The sequence below is a fragment of the Schistocerca nitens genome, chromosome 4 (assembly GCF_023898315.1).
Source record: "Schistocerca nitens isolate TAMUIC-IGC-003100 chromosome 4, iqSchNite1.1, whole genome shotgun sequence".
Classification (NCBI taxonomy): domain Eukaryota; kingdom Metazoa; phylum Arthropoda; class Insecta; order Orthoptera; family Acrididae; genus Schistocerca; species Schistocerca nitens.
Window position 1 is genome coordinate 962,396,561 of NC_064617.1, and position 16,267 is coordinate 962,412,827.

Here is a 16,267-nt window from a genome sequence, read left to right on the forward strand (position 1 = left end):
CACGAAAACGCCTGTGAATGACTTTCTTAGTTTTGAGTACACTTACGAAAGAAATATAAAAACAACAATGAGAGTTACTGATTTATGATGCTCAGTTTGCAGTCAGTTCTGAGTATTATTAGTAACTACGCTCCAGTCCCTAAACCTAGTTACAGAAAGCGAATCAGACGCATTACGTATTCCAGGCCGTAGCAGCCGCGACTTGGAGACACCAGCTATGGTCACTTCCCAGACCGCTGTAGGATCACATTGGTTCGTCTTCTTCCTGCTGGTACTGTAACTGAGATTTGGCAACAAGGCAACGTATGTTTGGCAACTCTGTGATCGACGAGTTACTTCCTGGTGTGCACGGAATTAAGCCTCAAAGTTCACTTGATTTTACCTGTCATTTCCATTGAATAATCTGAGTTATTATCGCTTGAAGGGTAACAAAATATTGAAAATTTACGGTTTTCAGCCCAGGAAAGTCGTTGCAGGTGTAAACCGCAACTAATCTCGACCTTCAAATAGCGGTTTACGAGTTCTAGTTACTATTGCCCTCGTAATATGAAGCTAAGACCCATACCTCCTCGCCAGCTCTGTGGTAACGTGCTGACCTGTGGAAAAGCGTCTGTTACGGTTCGCAGTTCCAGTGTCACTGACTGTAACGTTTTTATCCCTTCTGTGAAAGAGCTACAAGCAGTCAGATCAAACATCAATAAGGAAATCGCAAGAAAATGCTTTCAGCTCATAGTGCAATGTTGAAAAACTTACAATGCTGCACAACAGGTAAGGCCTCTTTCCGCTGCTGCCAAGCGAATTTTGGGTTTCTAGGAATGCGTAACTATATTTATGAAATGCCACATTTGCATACCTCTTGAGTATGACACAGCATACCAATTAAACACAGACCCAATCAAAATCTATGTGAGTAGTATTTTACTAATTCGTGTCGATAGAGGCATGCTTGTGTACAGATACTTTCGTCGTAAGGTTATCATGGTTAGTTTTATTTCATTTCTTATAATACAGTGCACAATTTTCGTAAGGTTTCCTTTAGTGTTGTTAAAACAATAGTAAACATGAGAGAGAAATTAATCATCAACGATATATGCGAATTCTCTGATGTTACCTATGACAGTCTGACAATGCACATGCGGTTTATTGATTACATGCATGTAGAAAACTTGTTCTGAGTTAAAGCTGTCAAACAAAGTTTGAAGAAGAATAAAATATCACTACCACACGAAGGCTAATGTAGAAAATACTTTTCTGACATATTATGGCACGATGCGCTCTCCCTGCACATCTTCGAGATGCATCTGCTGCCTGCTGTCTATTAAACCTGAATAGAACAAAATGTCACAGTAGTTAGCCCTTTTTCCACATGCGACTACTTTGGGTTGAGAAGTGAAGGGAATTATGTTCGAAGTTCCATTAGATTGATACCTTCAGCAGAGAGCAGAATTGCGTTTTAAAAAATGTAGTACTGAATGTATTCGAACTCGCGACATCTTATCTATGCTACAAGCTGACACGTAGCTACAGCAGCTCCAGAGCTCGGCAACTATTCCTCCAGAACTTTTGGATTCCACAGCACTGTGAGATTATGCATATGGCCAGGTCTTGACTTCTGAGAGACAAACAGTTACAGCTTTTCTTTTGGACTGAACGACGTACCAGATAGCGCAATAGACTAGCTCAAGTGGAAAGGAACACTTACTATTTAAACTTCTGCATCCTACACTGTTGGCAGTTGTGTGTAGGTGGCAGTTACGTGATTTTATTTCTGTGATTACAAAATAGTCGAATGTATGCACTTGGTAGCCGAGGCAGCTAGTTCATGGTGATTCGGTCAACCAAGTAAATGAATTTACTGAACATGCTGCAAATTACTACAGGGAGCCTGTGTGTCAGAATTCTCATCCAGTGTGGCGCAACTGCGTTACGATAGAAAAATGACTCGCAGAGAAGAGGATTTCGTGGTTCTTTTGGACGAATGGTAGCTTGTTATACCTATGGTCTGGGTTCGATTCCCACTTCCGTCAATGATTTTAGATAGGGAGAGACAGATTCCATTCTCTCCTGGCTACATCAAGTGAAGGAGATATAATGGCTGCGTGGTCTGAAAATTCGCATTCAAGATGATATTCCTTCTTTACCAAGTAGACGGTAGGTTGAACCACAATAAAGTCTGGAGTGGCGACATGTAGAAACTCTATCACCAGTAACCTTTCTTATACTAGTTATTTATTTCAAGTGACGACACAAACGCTATGTATGGTCACAGGACACTTATTCCATCTTTTATTTGAGCTTCTGTATGTCGATAAAATTGGTTCTAAACTGGGAATACAACTGAGACCGCCCTTAACGCGGAATTTGATCCTTTCGTGGCAATACAGCTCGGCTACAATTTGTTGTTTGTTCAAAACTGCAGATTCCTCAACACCTTCACATATTACGCGTGAATGGGATCGAATCCTGGCCCGGCACTAAAGATTTAATTATGTATTATCAAGCTCTATCATGAGAACACCTATCTGCTAGTGGATAATAATTTTGATTTTTAATGTATTTTCATTCGTTGTCAACACTAACGATATCTGACGTTTTTAACTCCCAGTGAGACACAGAACTATTTGCGAGATGACTGTAAGTTCAAGATACTATTCTGAGCAGCTGGTGGATAAAAATTCGGTAGCTGAAGTCTCTTTGTGTGTAGTCAACAACGATATGTGTGGGGCTCTATTCCCAGTGAGCGCTGAACTCTTTGTCATATTATTTCAGTTCGTCGTGTCATTTAATGTTCATACATATTCTCAACTAGCTGCTCGTGAATAACTTTAATTTTTAATGTCATTTTGAGTTAAATAGTTCAGATGGTTCAGATGGCTCTGAGCACTATGGGACTTAACTTCTAAGGTCATCAGTCCCCTAGAACTTAGAACTACTTAAACCTAACTAACCTAAGGACATCACTCACATCCATGCCCGAGGCAGGATTCGAACCTGCGACCGTAGCGGTCACGCGGTTCCAGACTGAAGCGCCTAGAACCGCACGGCCACACTGGCCGTCCCCCACCATCTGGTATCAATGCATTACTCTATCATCCATTATATATAACATTTTCATAGTACACTTGATATTATAGATGAGTAGGACACAAGACAGGACATAGATAATGTCCGTTTGACGTCAACAGTGTGTAACATTTTACTTTTTTTGAATAGGACAATGTTCCTCTCCAATAATTTTTAGATTAGTTACAATAAGCTTACGCTGCAAGGGAATTCGCTTGTATTTTTCAATATGTGGTCTGTTGTCGGTTTGAAGGCCTTCCATAACATCGGCAACGTAGTGCAACTCCACCGAGGGCTGTCTGGAGTAGGGTGGAGATAGCAATGTGAAAGTTGCGAGCTGTCGAAGACGATCTTCATATTCCTAATGCGATTAGGACATCGTATACTCTTGACGACGTTTAGCACCTGTGCGGTCAGTCACCCAATTTCAGAATTCATTTTGAGTAATCCTGCTAAATTCCCAAAATATTGTCTTTTTATATTGATGAGTAATATGGATAGTCGTCACGTTCATGTGCCGTCTACAACGCAAATTTAATGTTACTATCCTAGGAACTAACCTGCAATACGTTTTGTATTTCATAATCGGAACTATCTGCATTAACCGTCATCAGAGCAATGTCAGGGAACAGAATGCAGCAGTGCCTTGCTACCTACTTGAGGACCTGCTTGAGTCGTGTTCTAAGGAAAGGGTAGTTGCTGGTTCACATTATATTACACTAGCGAGAAGTACCGACTTTTCCTTTTCTCTGCAAACATCCAGAACTAAATTCAGTAACTAAATGCTAAGAATATATTTGCATTGTGGCAACTCAAAGATCAATAGATATGGATGTAGATATAGATACAGATTTTTATATTTAAAGCCATTCTCGTTCTGCGTTGGAATAAACATCATTCATTATTTGCTTGTTCTTGTTACGATTGTTATTGTCATTCTCTCACTCGCAAGAGTTTTCGCATTCCTATTTGGTATCGATGCACAAGAAGAGTGGCTATGAAAGAAGGGAATACTGAATGTTACGTCATGCAGAATACACTCATTTACTTCGGCTCCTCGTGATATACGCTACAGGAGAAGTGAGATACATAAAGTTGACAGTGTGAGGACAGACCTGGTAGCACAACTGTGCAACTACACAGTGTTACCAGATAAAATGGTGCTGCGGAATCGAAAGTGTAGTACGGACTTTGCCACAGTAGCAGACAGCTGGTAATTTAGGACCATGACCGTGGATTACACTTTGGTCAGTGCTGGTTAGAGTGCTGCAACTGTAAATGGAAGGCTTTGTTTGATAATCTTATGATGATGTAGTCTGAATAAATTAAGCCATTGGATACAAAGCGGTTTAGTTTTGAGACCTAACCCACGAGGGGGGAAGGCACAGTGGTCTGCTTCAGGAATTCTAAGCAATAAAACACAAAAAACAACCCAGGAAGGGAGACATGCATTTGGAATCTGTTCATCGTTACGGGGTCAAACAAGAGGGTAACATTACTGAAACAATGATCGGGCTACTTAGTATATAATAGAGCATACAGATTTCAAGGAGGAAACGTATGAAGACGCAGACTTCCTCGTTATCAATATGTGCGGCATATCTTTCGTGTTAACGAAAGTAAATTCCCGCTTTACCTCTTCTTACGTGTCAAATGAAATGAATGCCATGAGGAATAGAATACTTGTTGACTGCGTCTCTTCTTGCTTCCATCCTTACCAACATATTTCTTCATTCTCGTGGTAATCATGACATTCTATGTGTATGCTGCAAAAGATTGCAAGTGGACAAATTCTACATCGAGGTGCAAAGCGTTATATTCAATTCGAATAAGCTTCCGGTGTATTTTTACTTCGTTTGTATTTTTAGATGATTATGAACGTTACGGAAAATTATCTCACATGCTTTATGTTGAATGAGAAACATTGAATGATCCGTTTTGCTTTACCTACGTTGAAATGATATAATGTCGGCGTCAACAGCCTTCTTCCACGCCGGAAGCTGAAACTTGTATGATTCTGGATTAATGATAATTGAATTCTCATATGTATACATAGCCCACAAGGCGACGTCAGAAACCATCAGGGGAGTACGCCGCATAAAAACCAAACGTGCGCGCGCGTCTCCACTCTGAAGAACCGTATCGGAGAATCACGGCAAGCATTTCGCTGAAGAGCTGCCTCATCAGAGAGCCTAGAAATGGCAGCGTCGTAGCAAGTATTTGTCAACACTCTGATAGTGCATTTACTTCCGGGTGTAGGTCGGCGTTACCTCGCTAAATTCACTTGACATTCATTTCCCACATCGAAGACTCGTACGATATAATCGACTGCAAGATGACACAATTAGAAAGTATATTTAATTTCTGGACTCCAAGAACGGCGTTCTTCACATAAGTAACACCTGTTTGTGTGTGCATTCGGGAGGACGACGGTGCAATCCCGCGCCCGGCCATCCTGATTTAGGTTTTCAATGATTTCCCTAAATCGCTTCAGGCAAATGCCGGGATGGTTCCTTAGGAAGGGCACGGCCGATTTCCTTCCCCATCCTTCCCTAATCCGAGCTTGTGCTCCGTCTCTAATGACATCGTTGTCGACGGGACGTTAAAACAGTAATCTCCACCTCCTCTGTTCGTGTGTTTAAGGTTGCGTTTTGAGGGTCAGGCAACATCGCAGTGACTATATTCCGCCTCTGGCCGCCAGTGTGTCGTTAGCTCAGAGGTTCCCTTGTGCGTTGCAGTGCTTGTACTATAAGACATAGCATTTCGAATCACGGTAGAAGCCGCTGACTACAACCTTTTCTTTTCCATTTTAATTAATGGAGTTGCAAACTGCTAGTAAAAATTTCTTATGCGAAATCTGAAGAATGCCTTTAAACATCAATCTTCGTCCGATTTCGACTTAGTAAATTAAGTTAATATCATGGATTTCTGCTTTGCAAATTCCAAGGTGCTTCACTGTAAAATAGACCCTGAAAAGATTCAAACCGACTGTCAACGATATAAATTTGAGCTTTGTTCGTCATATAGATCTAACATGTCAGAAGGTTGTTTATGAAGTGCACATGTTCATTAATATAGTTCCCTTCTTCTAAATTTTTGCAATAGCATTTAACTGTAGACGTTTTCTAACACCGGCGTTAGCAATTCCTTTCCGTTCCCTGAAACCTTCAAAACGACAAATTTTTCTGGTTTAAATCTGATGACCTTAACTATCACTTCCGATCAACAATAAATACTTCATGAACCCATACATGGAACTCCAAATGTGCAGTGTTCCTGCACTGCTACAGAGCATGCATTGCAAGGTATTCACACAGTTTATCGCATAGACTTACCATAAGGAATAAAACAAGAACTGTAATACACTTTATACCACAGACGCTCACTCTGGCTTGACGAAAACATCCAAACATTGACCAAAAGTTGCACAAATAATTGAGTTTCAAAGGAAAAGAAACGGGGTATGAAGCATTTATAAATTCATCGAATGTAGTGAGGTGGTTTAATTTCGTCCCAGTCTATAAAATTAATTTCGGGCCATACTCAGCTCTTGCCGATTAATGTAATATAATACCCGCCTTCTAATCAGGGCTTCTGTCTCCGTTGCTTTTGAGCGTGAATGGAAATTGTAGAAATTTTCTGTGGAGCAACATTTAATAATAAAGCGTTTTAAATCATCAAAAGCGATGAGCGGTAGCAGGCGCTTTCGATAAAGAACGGGGGAGAGCAGCGCCGCTGCTGTCGCCACGGCCGCTGCCAGTAGCCAGCAAATGGATCCCGGAGCTTTACCGCATACGGCGTCCAGAGGAGGACAGTCTGCAGGAAATCTGCCGCAAAATCGTTACTGGATAAAATTATGATATCGGTGTGTCACAAAGCGAAATAGATTGAATCTGCGCTACCATTACATTCACGTCTTCAGCATTCAGACAGATGAGGCTATAAAAATATTTTATGCCAGCTCTTCTCGATCCACTGACATTATGGACAGAAACAACGCACGCTACCGCTAGACCACAGGCGTAATCAGCCTAGGGTTTCTCTATCATGGGACAAGTTTTCCTCCAGGAAGTGCCGCAGTCTACAGTGTTGCCAGATTGTGCAGATAACCGGACTTAGAGAATTAGCGAGTTGGCCAGTTTTTTTGTCCCATGTCGCGATCGGCGCGGACTTAGCCTCTGAAGCGGCCGGCCGCCGGTCAAGTTTTATGTCAAAGAGTGTACGTACGTGTTTATTGCTGTTCTGTCACAGCAGCCGTTGAATTTGCCTTGTACCAGTCTAATGAGGTTTTGTCTTTTTCGGGCTTTGTTGAGGGTTTGCTTAACGTGTTCTTTTAGGTTCAGATACTTATCTAGGGTCACCCCCAGATATTTGGCTTTGTCGGATATGTTTAGTCTGGTTCCCCACAGCGTGAGTGTGATGTCGTCAGGGTTTTGGTTCGTCTTACTGTGTATATGTCTGTGTTTAAATAGTATGAGTTGCGTCTTGTCAGGGTTTGGTTTGATACGCCATTTGCACATCCAGTCTTGCAGTCGTGTTAGGTAGGTCAAAGTTTGTTGGTTTATGGTAGTCATGTTCGGTCCGGAAGTCCAGTATGCCGTGTCGTCAGCATAAAGTTGTACTTGTTCGTTGGTCCTTGTGGTAGTCGGTATGTCTGTGGTGTAGAAGGCGTATAGTAATGAAGAGATGATTCCACCTTGGGCCACCCCCGCTTGGGGGCTGAATGGTTCGGAGGTTTCGTCATTGACGTGTACTTGGCATAGTCTGTCTTTCAGTAGGGCGTCTATCATGTTTACCGTCTTTGGGGGGATTCCTGTCTTTAATAGTTTGTATATTAGTCCGTCGTGCCACATTTTGTCGAAAGCCCGCTCGATGTCTAAGAAGACAGCGAGCGTGCAGTGTCCTACGTTAATGTGCTTCGTAATGTCGGTCGTTAGTTTAAGTAGTGGGTCGTTGGTCGAATGGTTTTTGCGGAAGCCGGACTGTATGTGGGGGATTAGTTGTAATTCGTCTGCGTGTTTGGTTAGTCTATCTGTCAGTATTCTTTCGAAAGTCTTTCTTAGTACGTCTATGAGTGATATTGGGTGGTATGATTTTGGGTCGTTTAGGTTTACCGGGTTTCGGTATCATAATCGTCTTCGTCTTTTTCCACGCTGCGGGGATGGTGGTGTTCGTCAGGCAGTAGTTAAAGAGTAGTGTAAGAAGGGGGGTGATGGTCTGAAGAGGGCATTTTCGAAGGTGTATACGTCTTATTCCGTTTTCCCCGGGTGCCGTGTTTTTACCTGACATGATGGCGTGTTCAACTTCGATTTCAGTGATTTCTTTCATTAGCTGGTGGTCGAGTTCTGTAGGTGCGGTGGGCATGTTGAGTAGAGTGGGGAGTTCGTCGTTAACTGTCTGTCGGAAGTCTTCGTCGAAGAGTTGGTCGTGGGGAAAGCTGTGTGCTTCCGTTAGTACCTCTCTGAAAGCCTCTGCAACTTCCTTGGGGTTGGTGGTGGTCGCATTGTTTATTGTCAGTCTGTGATTTCTGTCTGTGGATTGTCCGGTGAGTGTCTGGAATTTAGACCAGAATTTTCGTCCTTGTCGGTAGTCGAGTTTGCTGCAGGTTTCATCCCACTCTTTCTGTCTATGTTCAGAGATCAGTCGTTTTATTCGTAGGTTTAGTCTATTCCAAATTGGGTTAAGGTCACGGTTCTTTGTCCTAACGATTTCTGTGTGAAGTCGTCTTTTTTCCCTGATTAGAAGGAGTATGTCCGGTGGTACTTGAGGTTTCCAGTTCTGCACTGTTTTGGTCGGTATGGTTGAGTCGATAGCAGTTTTCAGCGTGTTTATTATTCTGTCGTTGATAGAGTTCATGTCTCTGTCGTCCGTTATCGTCAGGGGTGCTCGTAGTTCCTTGTCTATAGTCTTTTGATATTTGTCCCAGTCTGCTTTGTTGTAGAGTCGGATGGTACGTGAGATTTGAGGTGTTGTTGGGGGATTTATGGCCGAGGTGCCGAAGACGATAGGTAGGTGTTGGCTCGTTATGCTGTCGCCTATTGTGGCTTCTGTCATTGTGTCGTATAGGGTGGGACTGAGTAATATGTGGTCGGGTAGGGAGCTGCCTGCGTGCCCCACGAATGTGTAGGTATTCATGGGTAGTCTAGACATGTTCTCTGTGGTGAGGAAGTTTAATAGGTCCTCGCCATTTCTGTTGATGGCAGTGTCTCCCAGTAGATCGTGCCTGGCATTTAGGTCTCCCATTAGTATATACTTCGGAAACGTGGTCAAGTATCTTAGGAACGCCCTGGGAATTTCGGTTTCAGGGGTGACGTATAGGCAAGCTATTAACAGTCGTCGTCGTCTGGGTCTTGGTACTGTAATCATTACGGCTTCTATGTCTTGAAACTGGAGTGGTAGGGGAGTTTCTTGTGCTGGGATCGACTTCTTGAAATAGATCGCTACCCCTCCTCGTCCGTCTGGTCTGTGTTTGGCAAAGTGGTCGTAGTCTTTGTTAACTTTCATGTTGTGTGTTGGTCTTGTCCACGTCTCTGCGATTCCAAAAATGTCTATGTCTTCCTTCGTTATTAAGTCGTTTAGTAACGGTTTTTTCGGTCTCATGCCTCCTGCATTGACAAACAGGAGGTTGGTAAGTACTCGTCTGGTGTGTCCTGCCATAGTCAGTTGAGGGGGAGTGGGGTGGGGGGGGGAGGTTGAGTGTTTAACTTCTGACTATCTGAGAGAAGGAGCGTTTTGTCACGGTCGTGGTAACTTGCTGTCCGTTCTGATTGTAAATTAGGTCTCTGTCGAAGTAGCGTCGGGCCACTTGTTTCATCGCGTTAACTACCTCGTTTTTGCGATTTTGCATCAGTGTAGTCAATGCGAACGTGATCGTCTTTAGAAAATCATTGATGTTCAGGTGTTCTGTCTGTTGGTTTGCCTGTTGTGTTGGGGTGTCAGCTAACTGTAATGGGGCCTGTAGGTGTTCGTTTTCTGCTACAGGTGGACGTGAGTGACACTTGAACGATCTCGCCGAGTGTGTCCCTCCACAATTAGCACAGGTGGGTGATATCTCTGGTGTCAGCTCGCATTGCGAGATGTCGTGGCTCTGTCCGCATCTGCTACATTTCGGTGTCGAGACTTTGCGGATGCCGGTCCCTTTATACCTGCGGTGTGCCCCCCACCACCTGGCCGCGGGAGGCTGGGTCCAGAGGAGCCGGCGGGCGAGGTGGAGGGGGAAGCGGGTGCGCCGTTCGTGTCTCCGTCAGAGCATTGTGATCGCGTCTCGTGAGCTGGACGGTTCTTGTTGCGTTCCTGGCGTATTGCGGCTAATGCTGGATTCCAGGCCGCGCTCAGTTGATAGCCTTCGTCCCTGTTCACAAGATTCTCGTGGACCCGTATTTCTATTGATTCTTTAATGACGCTATCCCAATAGCTCCCGGCTCGGCACAGCACCCTGGTGTTTTCGAAGTCAAAGGTGTGGTTTTCTTTGATGCTATGTTCAGCTATAGCAGATTTGTCTATCTGTCCAAGTCGAACATGCCTGATGTGTTCCTCGCACCTTTTAGAGATGCAGCGCTGCGTTTGACCAATGTACTGCACACCACATTCGCAGGCAATGTTGTATATACCAGGTGTGTTTAGTTTGAGTGGGTCTTTAGCTGAGCCCAGCAGCTCTTTCGTCTTCGGCGGTGGTCGGAAGACGGTATTTATGTTAGATTTTCTTAATAGCCTCCCGATTTTGGCTGATGTGGGCCCCAAATATGGAAGAAAGGCGAGTCTCTTGTTAACTTCCTCTTCCTGAAATTTGTCAGCCTGTCTTCTGTTGAAGGCCCTGTCAATCTGTGTTTCACTGTACCCGTTTTTCCGAAATACCTCTCTTAGGTGGTGTAATTCCTCTCAGAGGCTTTCTTTGTCACAAATGACGTGCGCCCTATGTACCAAGGTGGTCAGTACTGACTGGCGTTGCGCCGGATGGTGGCAGCTGGTTGCATGGAGGTACAGGTCTGTGTGCGTCTTTTTTCTATATACTGAATGGCCCAGCGTGCCATCCGCTTTCTTCCTGATCAGTATGTCCGGGAATGGAATACAGCCATTCTCTTCTACTTCCATCGTGAAGGTGATATTTTCATGTATGCCGTTTAGGTGGTCCATAAACTCCTCCAGTGCCTGCGTGCCATACTGCCAAATCACGAAAGTGTCGTCCACATAGCGGAAGAAGTGCCTGGGTTTACGGTGAGCAGTTTGTAGTGCCACCTCCTCAAAGTGTTCCATATAAAGATTCGCGATCCCTGGAGCAAGGGGAGATCCCATGGCCACTCCATCCACTTGTTCATAATGCTCTCCACTGTACTTGAAGTAGGTGGTCGTAAGTGCATCTTCAAAGAGCTTCACTGTTTCAGGCTCGAAGTGCTGATTAAGGAGCGCCAAGGCGTCTTGTAGCGGTACTCTCGTGAACAAGGAGGTGACGTCGAAGCTCACAAGTAGGTCATCACTCTGTATTCGGATGTCCTTCAGTATTCTAACGAAATCCGCGGAGTTTTTCACGTGATGACTGCAGTGTCCCACCAGTGGATTCAATAGTGTCGCCAGGTATTTGGCCAGTCCATAACTGTGCGAGTTGATGGTGTCCAGAATCGGCCGTAGAGGCACCCCATCTTTGTGAATCTTGGGTAATCCATACAGGCGCGGTGTCTTTGGCGCTCTGGGATACAGCCGTTTCTGCACTGCCTCTGGTAGATCTGAGTCCTTCAGTAGCGCCAAGGTTTTCCTGGTCACCGTCGATGTAGGGTCCTTGTTGAGTTTCCTGTAGGCTGGGTCTTGCAGCAGAGAGCAGATTTTCTGTTGGTAGTCGACTGTGCGAATCAGCACCGTCGCATTTCCCTTGTCTGCTGGGAGGACCATGATGTCAGCATCATCCCTCAGTGCGCGGATAGCCTCTCGCTCCGGCGCAGTAATGTTAGCTTTAGGGAGTCGTGACTTGTCGATGATCCTGCAGGTCTCCCTTCGGATCTGCTCAGCTTCCTCCTTGGGTAGGCCCCGGATTGCTTCCTCTACGCTACTGATGATGTCCCGTTTCGGTATGGTCCTTGGTACAGGTGCAAAGTTCAACCCTTTCGTGAGGACAGAAGTTGTGGCTGCATCTAGCACCTTATCTGTCAAATTTACAATAGCTCTGGTGCTATTTGTCACCTTCTGGGTCGACTGAGCTCCAGAGAGTCTGCCGAATTTGTTGATCTGTTTTGCGGCAACATGTCGTTTCTGCACCTCACTGTCGGCGTGAGAGCTGCAGTCAACCCACTCCCAACTGTGTGCCGGTAATGCTTCTGCCATTTTCGGGTGACATGCGATCAGGATGCGTGCATTCTTGTCCAGTGCAGAAACGACATGTTGCCGCAAAACAGATCAACAAATTCGGCAGACTCTCTGGAGCTCAGTCGACCCAGAAGGTGACAAATAGCACCAGAGCTATTGTAAATTTGACAGATAAGGTGCTAGATGCAGCCACAACTTCTGTCCTCACGAAAGGGTTGAACTTTGCACCTGTACCAAGGACCATACCGAAACGGGACATCATCAGTAGCGTAGAGGAAGCAATCCGGGGCCTACCCAAGGAGGAAGCTGAGCAGATCCGAAGGGAGACCTGCAGGATCATCGACAAGTCACGACTCCCTAAAGCTAACATTACTGCGCCGGAGCGAGAGGCTATCCGCGCACTGAGGGATGATGCTGACATCATGGTCCTCCCAGCAGACAAGGGAAATGCGACGGTGCTGATTCGCACAGTCGACTACCAACAGAAAATCTGCTCTCTGCTGCAAGACCCAGCCTACAGGAAACTCAACAAGGACCCTACATCGACGGTGACCAGGAAAACCTTGGCGCTACTGAAGGACTCAGATCTACCAGAGGCAGTGCAGAAACGGCTGTATCCCAGAGCGCCAAAGACACCGCGCCTGTATGGATTACCCAAGATTCACAAAGATGGGGTGCCTCTACGGCCGATTCTGGACACCATCAACTCGCACAGTTATGGACTGGCCAAATACCTGGCGACACTATTGAAACCACTGGTGGGACACTGCAGTCATCACGTGAAAAACTCCGCGGATTTCGTTAGAATACTGAAGGACATCCGAATACAGAGTGATGACCTACTCGTGAGCTTCGACGTCACCTCCTTGTTCACGAGAGTACCGCTACAACACGCCTTGGCGCTCCTTAATCAGCACTTCGAGCCTGAAACAGTGAAGCTCTTTGAAGATGCACTTACGACCACCTACTTCAAGTACAATGGAGAGCATTATGAACAAGTGGATGGAGTGGCCATGGGATCTCCCCTTGCTCCAGGGATCGCGAATCTTTATATGGAACACTTTGAGGAGGTGGCACTACAAACTGCTCACCGTAAACCCAGGCACTTCTTCCGCTATGTGGACGACACTTTCGTGATTTGGCAGTATGGCACGCAGGCACTGGAGGAGTTTATGGACCACCTAAACGGCATACATGAAAATATCACCTTCACGATGGAAGTAGAAGAGAATGGCTGTATTCCATTCCTGGACATACTGATCAGGAAGAAAGCGGATGGCACGCTGGGCCATTCAGTATATAGAAAAAAGACGCACACAGACCTGTACCTCCATGCAACCAGCTGCCACCATCCGGCGCAACGCCAGTCAGTACTGACCACCTTGGTACATAGGGCGCACGTCATTTGTGACAAAGAAAGCCTCTGAGACGAATTACACCACCTAAGAGAGGTATTTCGGAAAAACGGGTACAGTGAAACACAGATTGACAGGGCCTTCAAGAGAAGACAGGCTGAAAAATTTCAGGAAGAGGAAGTTAACAAGAGACTCGCCTTTCTTCCATATTTGGGGCCCACATCAGCCAAAATCGGGAGGCTATTAAGAAAATCAAACATAAATACCGTCTTCCGACCACCGCCGAAGACGAAAGAGCTGCTGGGCTCAGCTAAAGACCCACTCAAACTAAACACACCTGGTATATACAACATTGCCTGCGAATGTGGTGTGCAGTACATTGGTCAAACGCAGCGCTGCATCTCTAAAAGGTGCGAGGAACACATCAGGCATGTTCGACTTGGACAGATAGAGAAATCTGCTATAGATGAACATAGCATCAAAGAAAACCACACCTTTGACTTCGAAAACACCAGGGTGCTGTGCCGAGCCGGGAGCTATTGGGATAGCGTCATTAAAGAATCAATAGAAATACGGGTCCACGAGAATCTTGTGAACAGGGACGAAGGCTATCAACTGAGCGCGGCCTGGAATCCAGCATTAGCCGCAATACGCCACGAACGCAACAAGAACCGTCCAGCTCACGAGACGCGATCAGAATGCTCTGACGGAGACACGAACGGCGCACCCGCTTCCCCCTCCACCTCGCCCGCCGGCTCCTCTGGACCCAGCCTCCCGCGGCCAGGTGGTGGGGGGCACACCGCAGGTATAAAGGGACCGGCATCCGCAAAGTCTCGGCACTTCGCCAGAAGATGATGAGTATGTCACTCGTCGAAACGTCGCAGTTTGAAGACACCGCCACCCGGCTGGAAGCCCGAGAACTCTTCGCCAGCTGTATACGCCGGGAAAGCATACATTCACATTTACTACAAAATCTTATCTCCAGAATGACTAGAGTTTGTGTAATTGTACTGAGGGCACAGTGTTGATACTTTGAAGAGGCTAAAATCTAAACCATGTTGAACTGTACTTAATCACAAAGAGAGAAAATATTTATTTTGTTGGTGAATTAAGTTTGTATATTGTGTTTGAACACTGAAACAAAATATATAGCCTTTTTCGTAAGGGGTCGAAAACTTCTGACCGGTAGTGTATCTCGAAATACTACAGGAAATTATCAGCAATGCTGTTTTTTGCGAAGTGCGCTGCTCCGACGAAAGTTTTTGTTGACAAGTAGAAAAGGTCTGCTGCTAAACTCTATTTGTTGTAATGGTAACCGGCATTATAAAATGCACATATTCTCACGGGGTTTCCAATGTAGTTGTTGCACACTCAGTTACGACTTGGTATATCATACGGACCATCCTACCCACGGTAATTTGTAACCACTGCCTCTCCAGCTGCAATTTTCGACTGTTTATGCCGTGCAACCAACAAATATTGTTTAACAATAATGGACGCCTTTGAAATAGTTACGTCAGTTCTGTTAGTGAACGTTGAAGATAAGCGGATAAAATAGCGAAGAATATTGTGGATAATTCGGTGGAATTAACAACGAATTGTAACGCATATTTAGAGAATTGCTTTGGCATTCCTTTGGAGTCATTAACTCCGGCCTAACGCATTTTACTTCTTCACATGCGCAAGGAAACGTCTCGGATTCGCATTGTTTATTGTTCTAATTGGTAATTTCCACATTGAAATAACACTGCCCCTCTTTCAAAGTGTATATTAAAGCGAATACATGCTCCTTTATCAAGATGAAGGTCATGTCGTTGCGTCTGTAGGACACACTGTGCTGAATTGTGAGGTAGTCACCCAGTGACGCAGACAGAGATCTTTCAATGAAATGGTCGATGTTCCGTACGACGTTCCAAACTGGAACGAATAAAGCCCCGAACTTATATATATATATATATATATATATATATATATATATATATATATATATATATATTTATACAAAATATCGAATATTCCAGAATATTCTTCTACTAAATGTAGAAGGAAGTCACAGATACCGAAAGAAATTACACAAACGCCTAAAAAATGACTCGCTGAAAAGAGATCCTAGCCAGAAACCGCTTCGTTCTCAGCCCGTGACTATATGCGTAAAACTGTTTTTTAAAGACGTAATGTATGTCCATTTGCCGGCCGCGGTGGTCTAGCGGTTCTAGGCGCTCAGTCCGGAACCGCGCGACTGCTACGGTCGCAGGTTCGAATCCTGCCTCGGGCATGGATGTGTGTGATGTCCTTAGGTTAGTTAGGTTTAAGTAGTTCTAAGTTCTAGGGGACTGATGACCACAGAAGTTTAGTCCCATAGTGCTCAGAGCCATTTGAACCAATTTTTGTATGTCCATTTATTTGATTCTACGATGTTGTCAAAGCATTATCTATGGAGATGTCGTTAACTGACACTTAATTACGATAAATTATACAAAGAAGGCGCGATTTTGACAAACTTCTAATGCGCTGGTGTCTTGGAACGGGATCCAGCAAATAACAATACGAAAAAC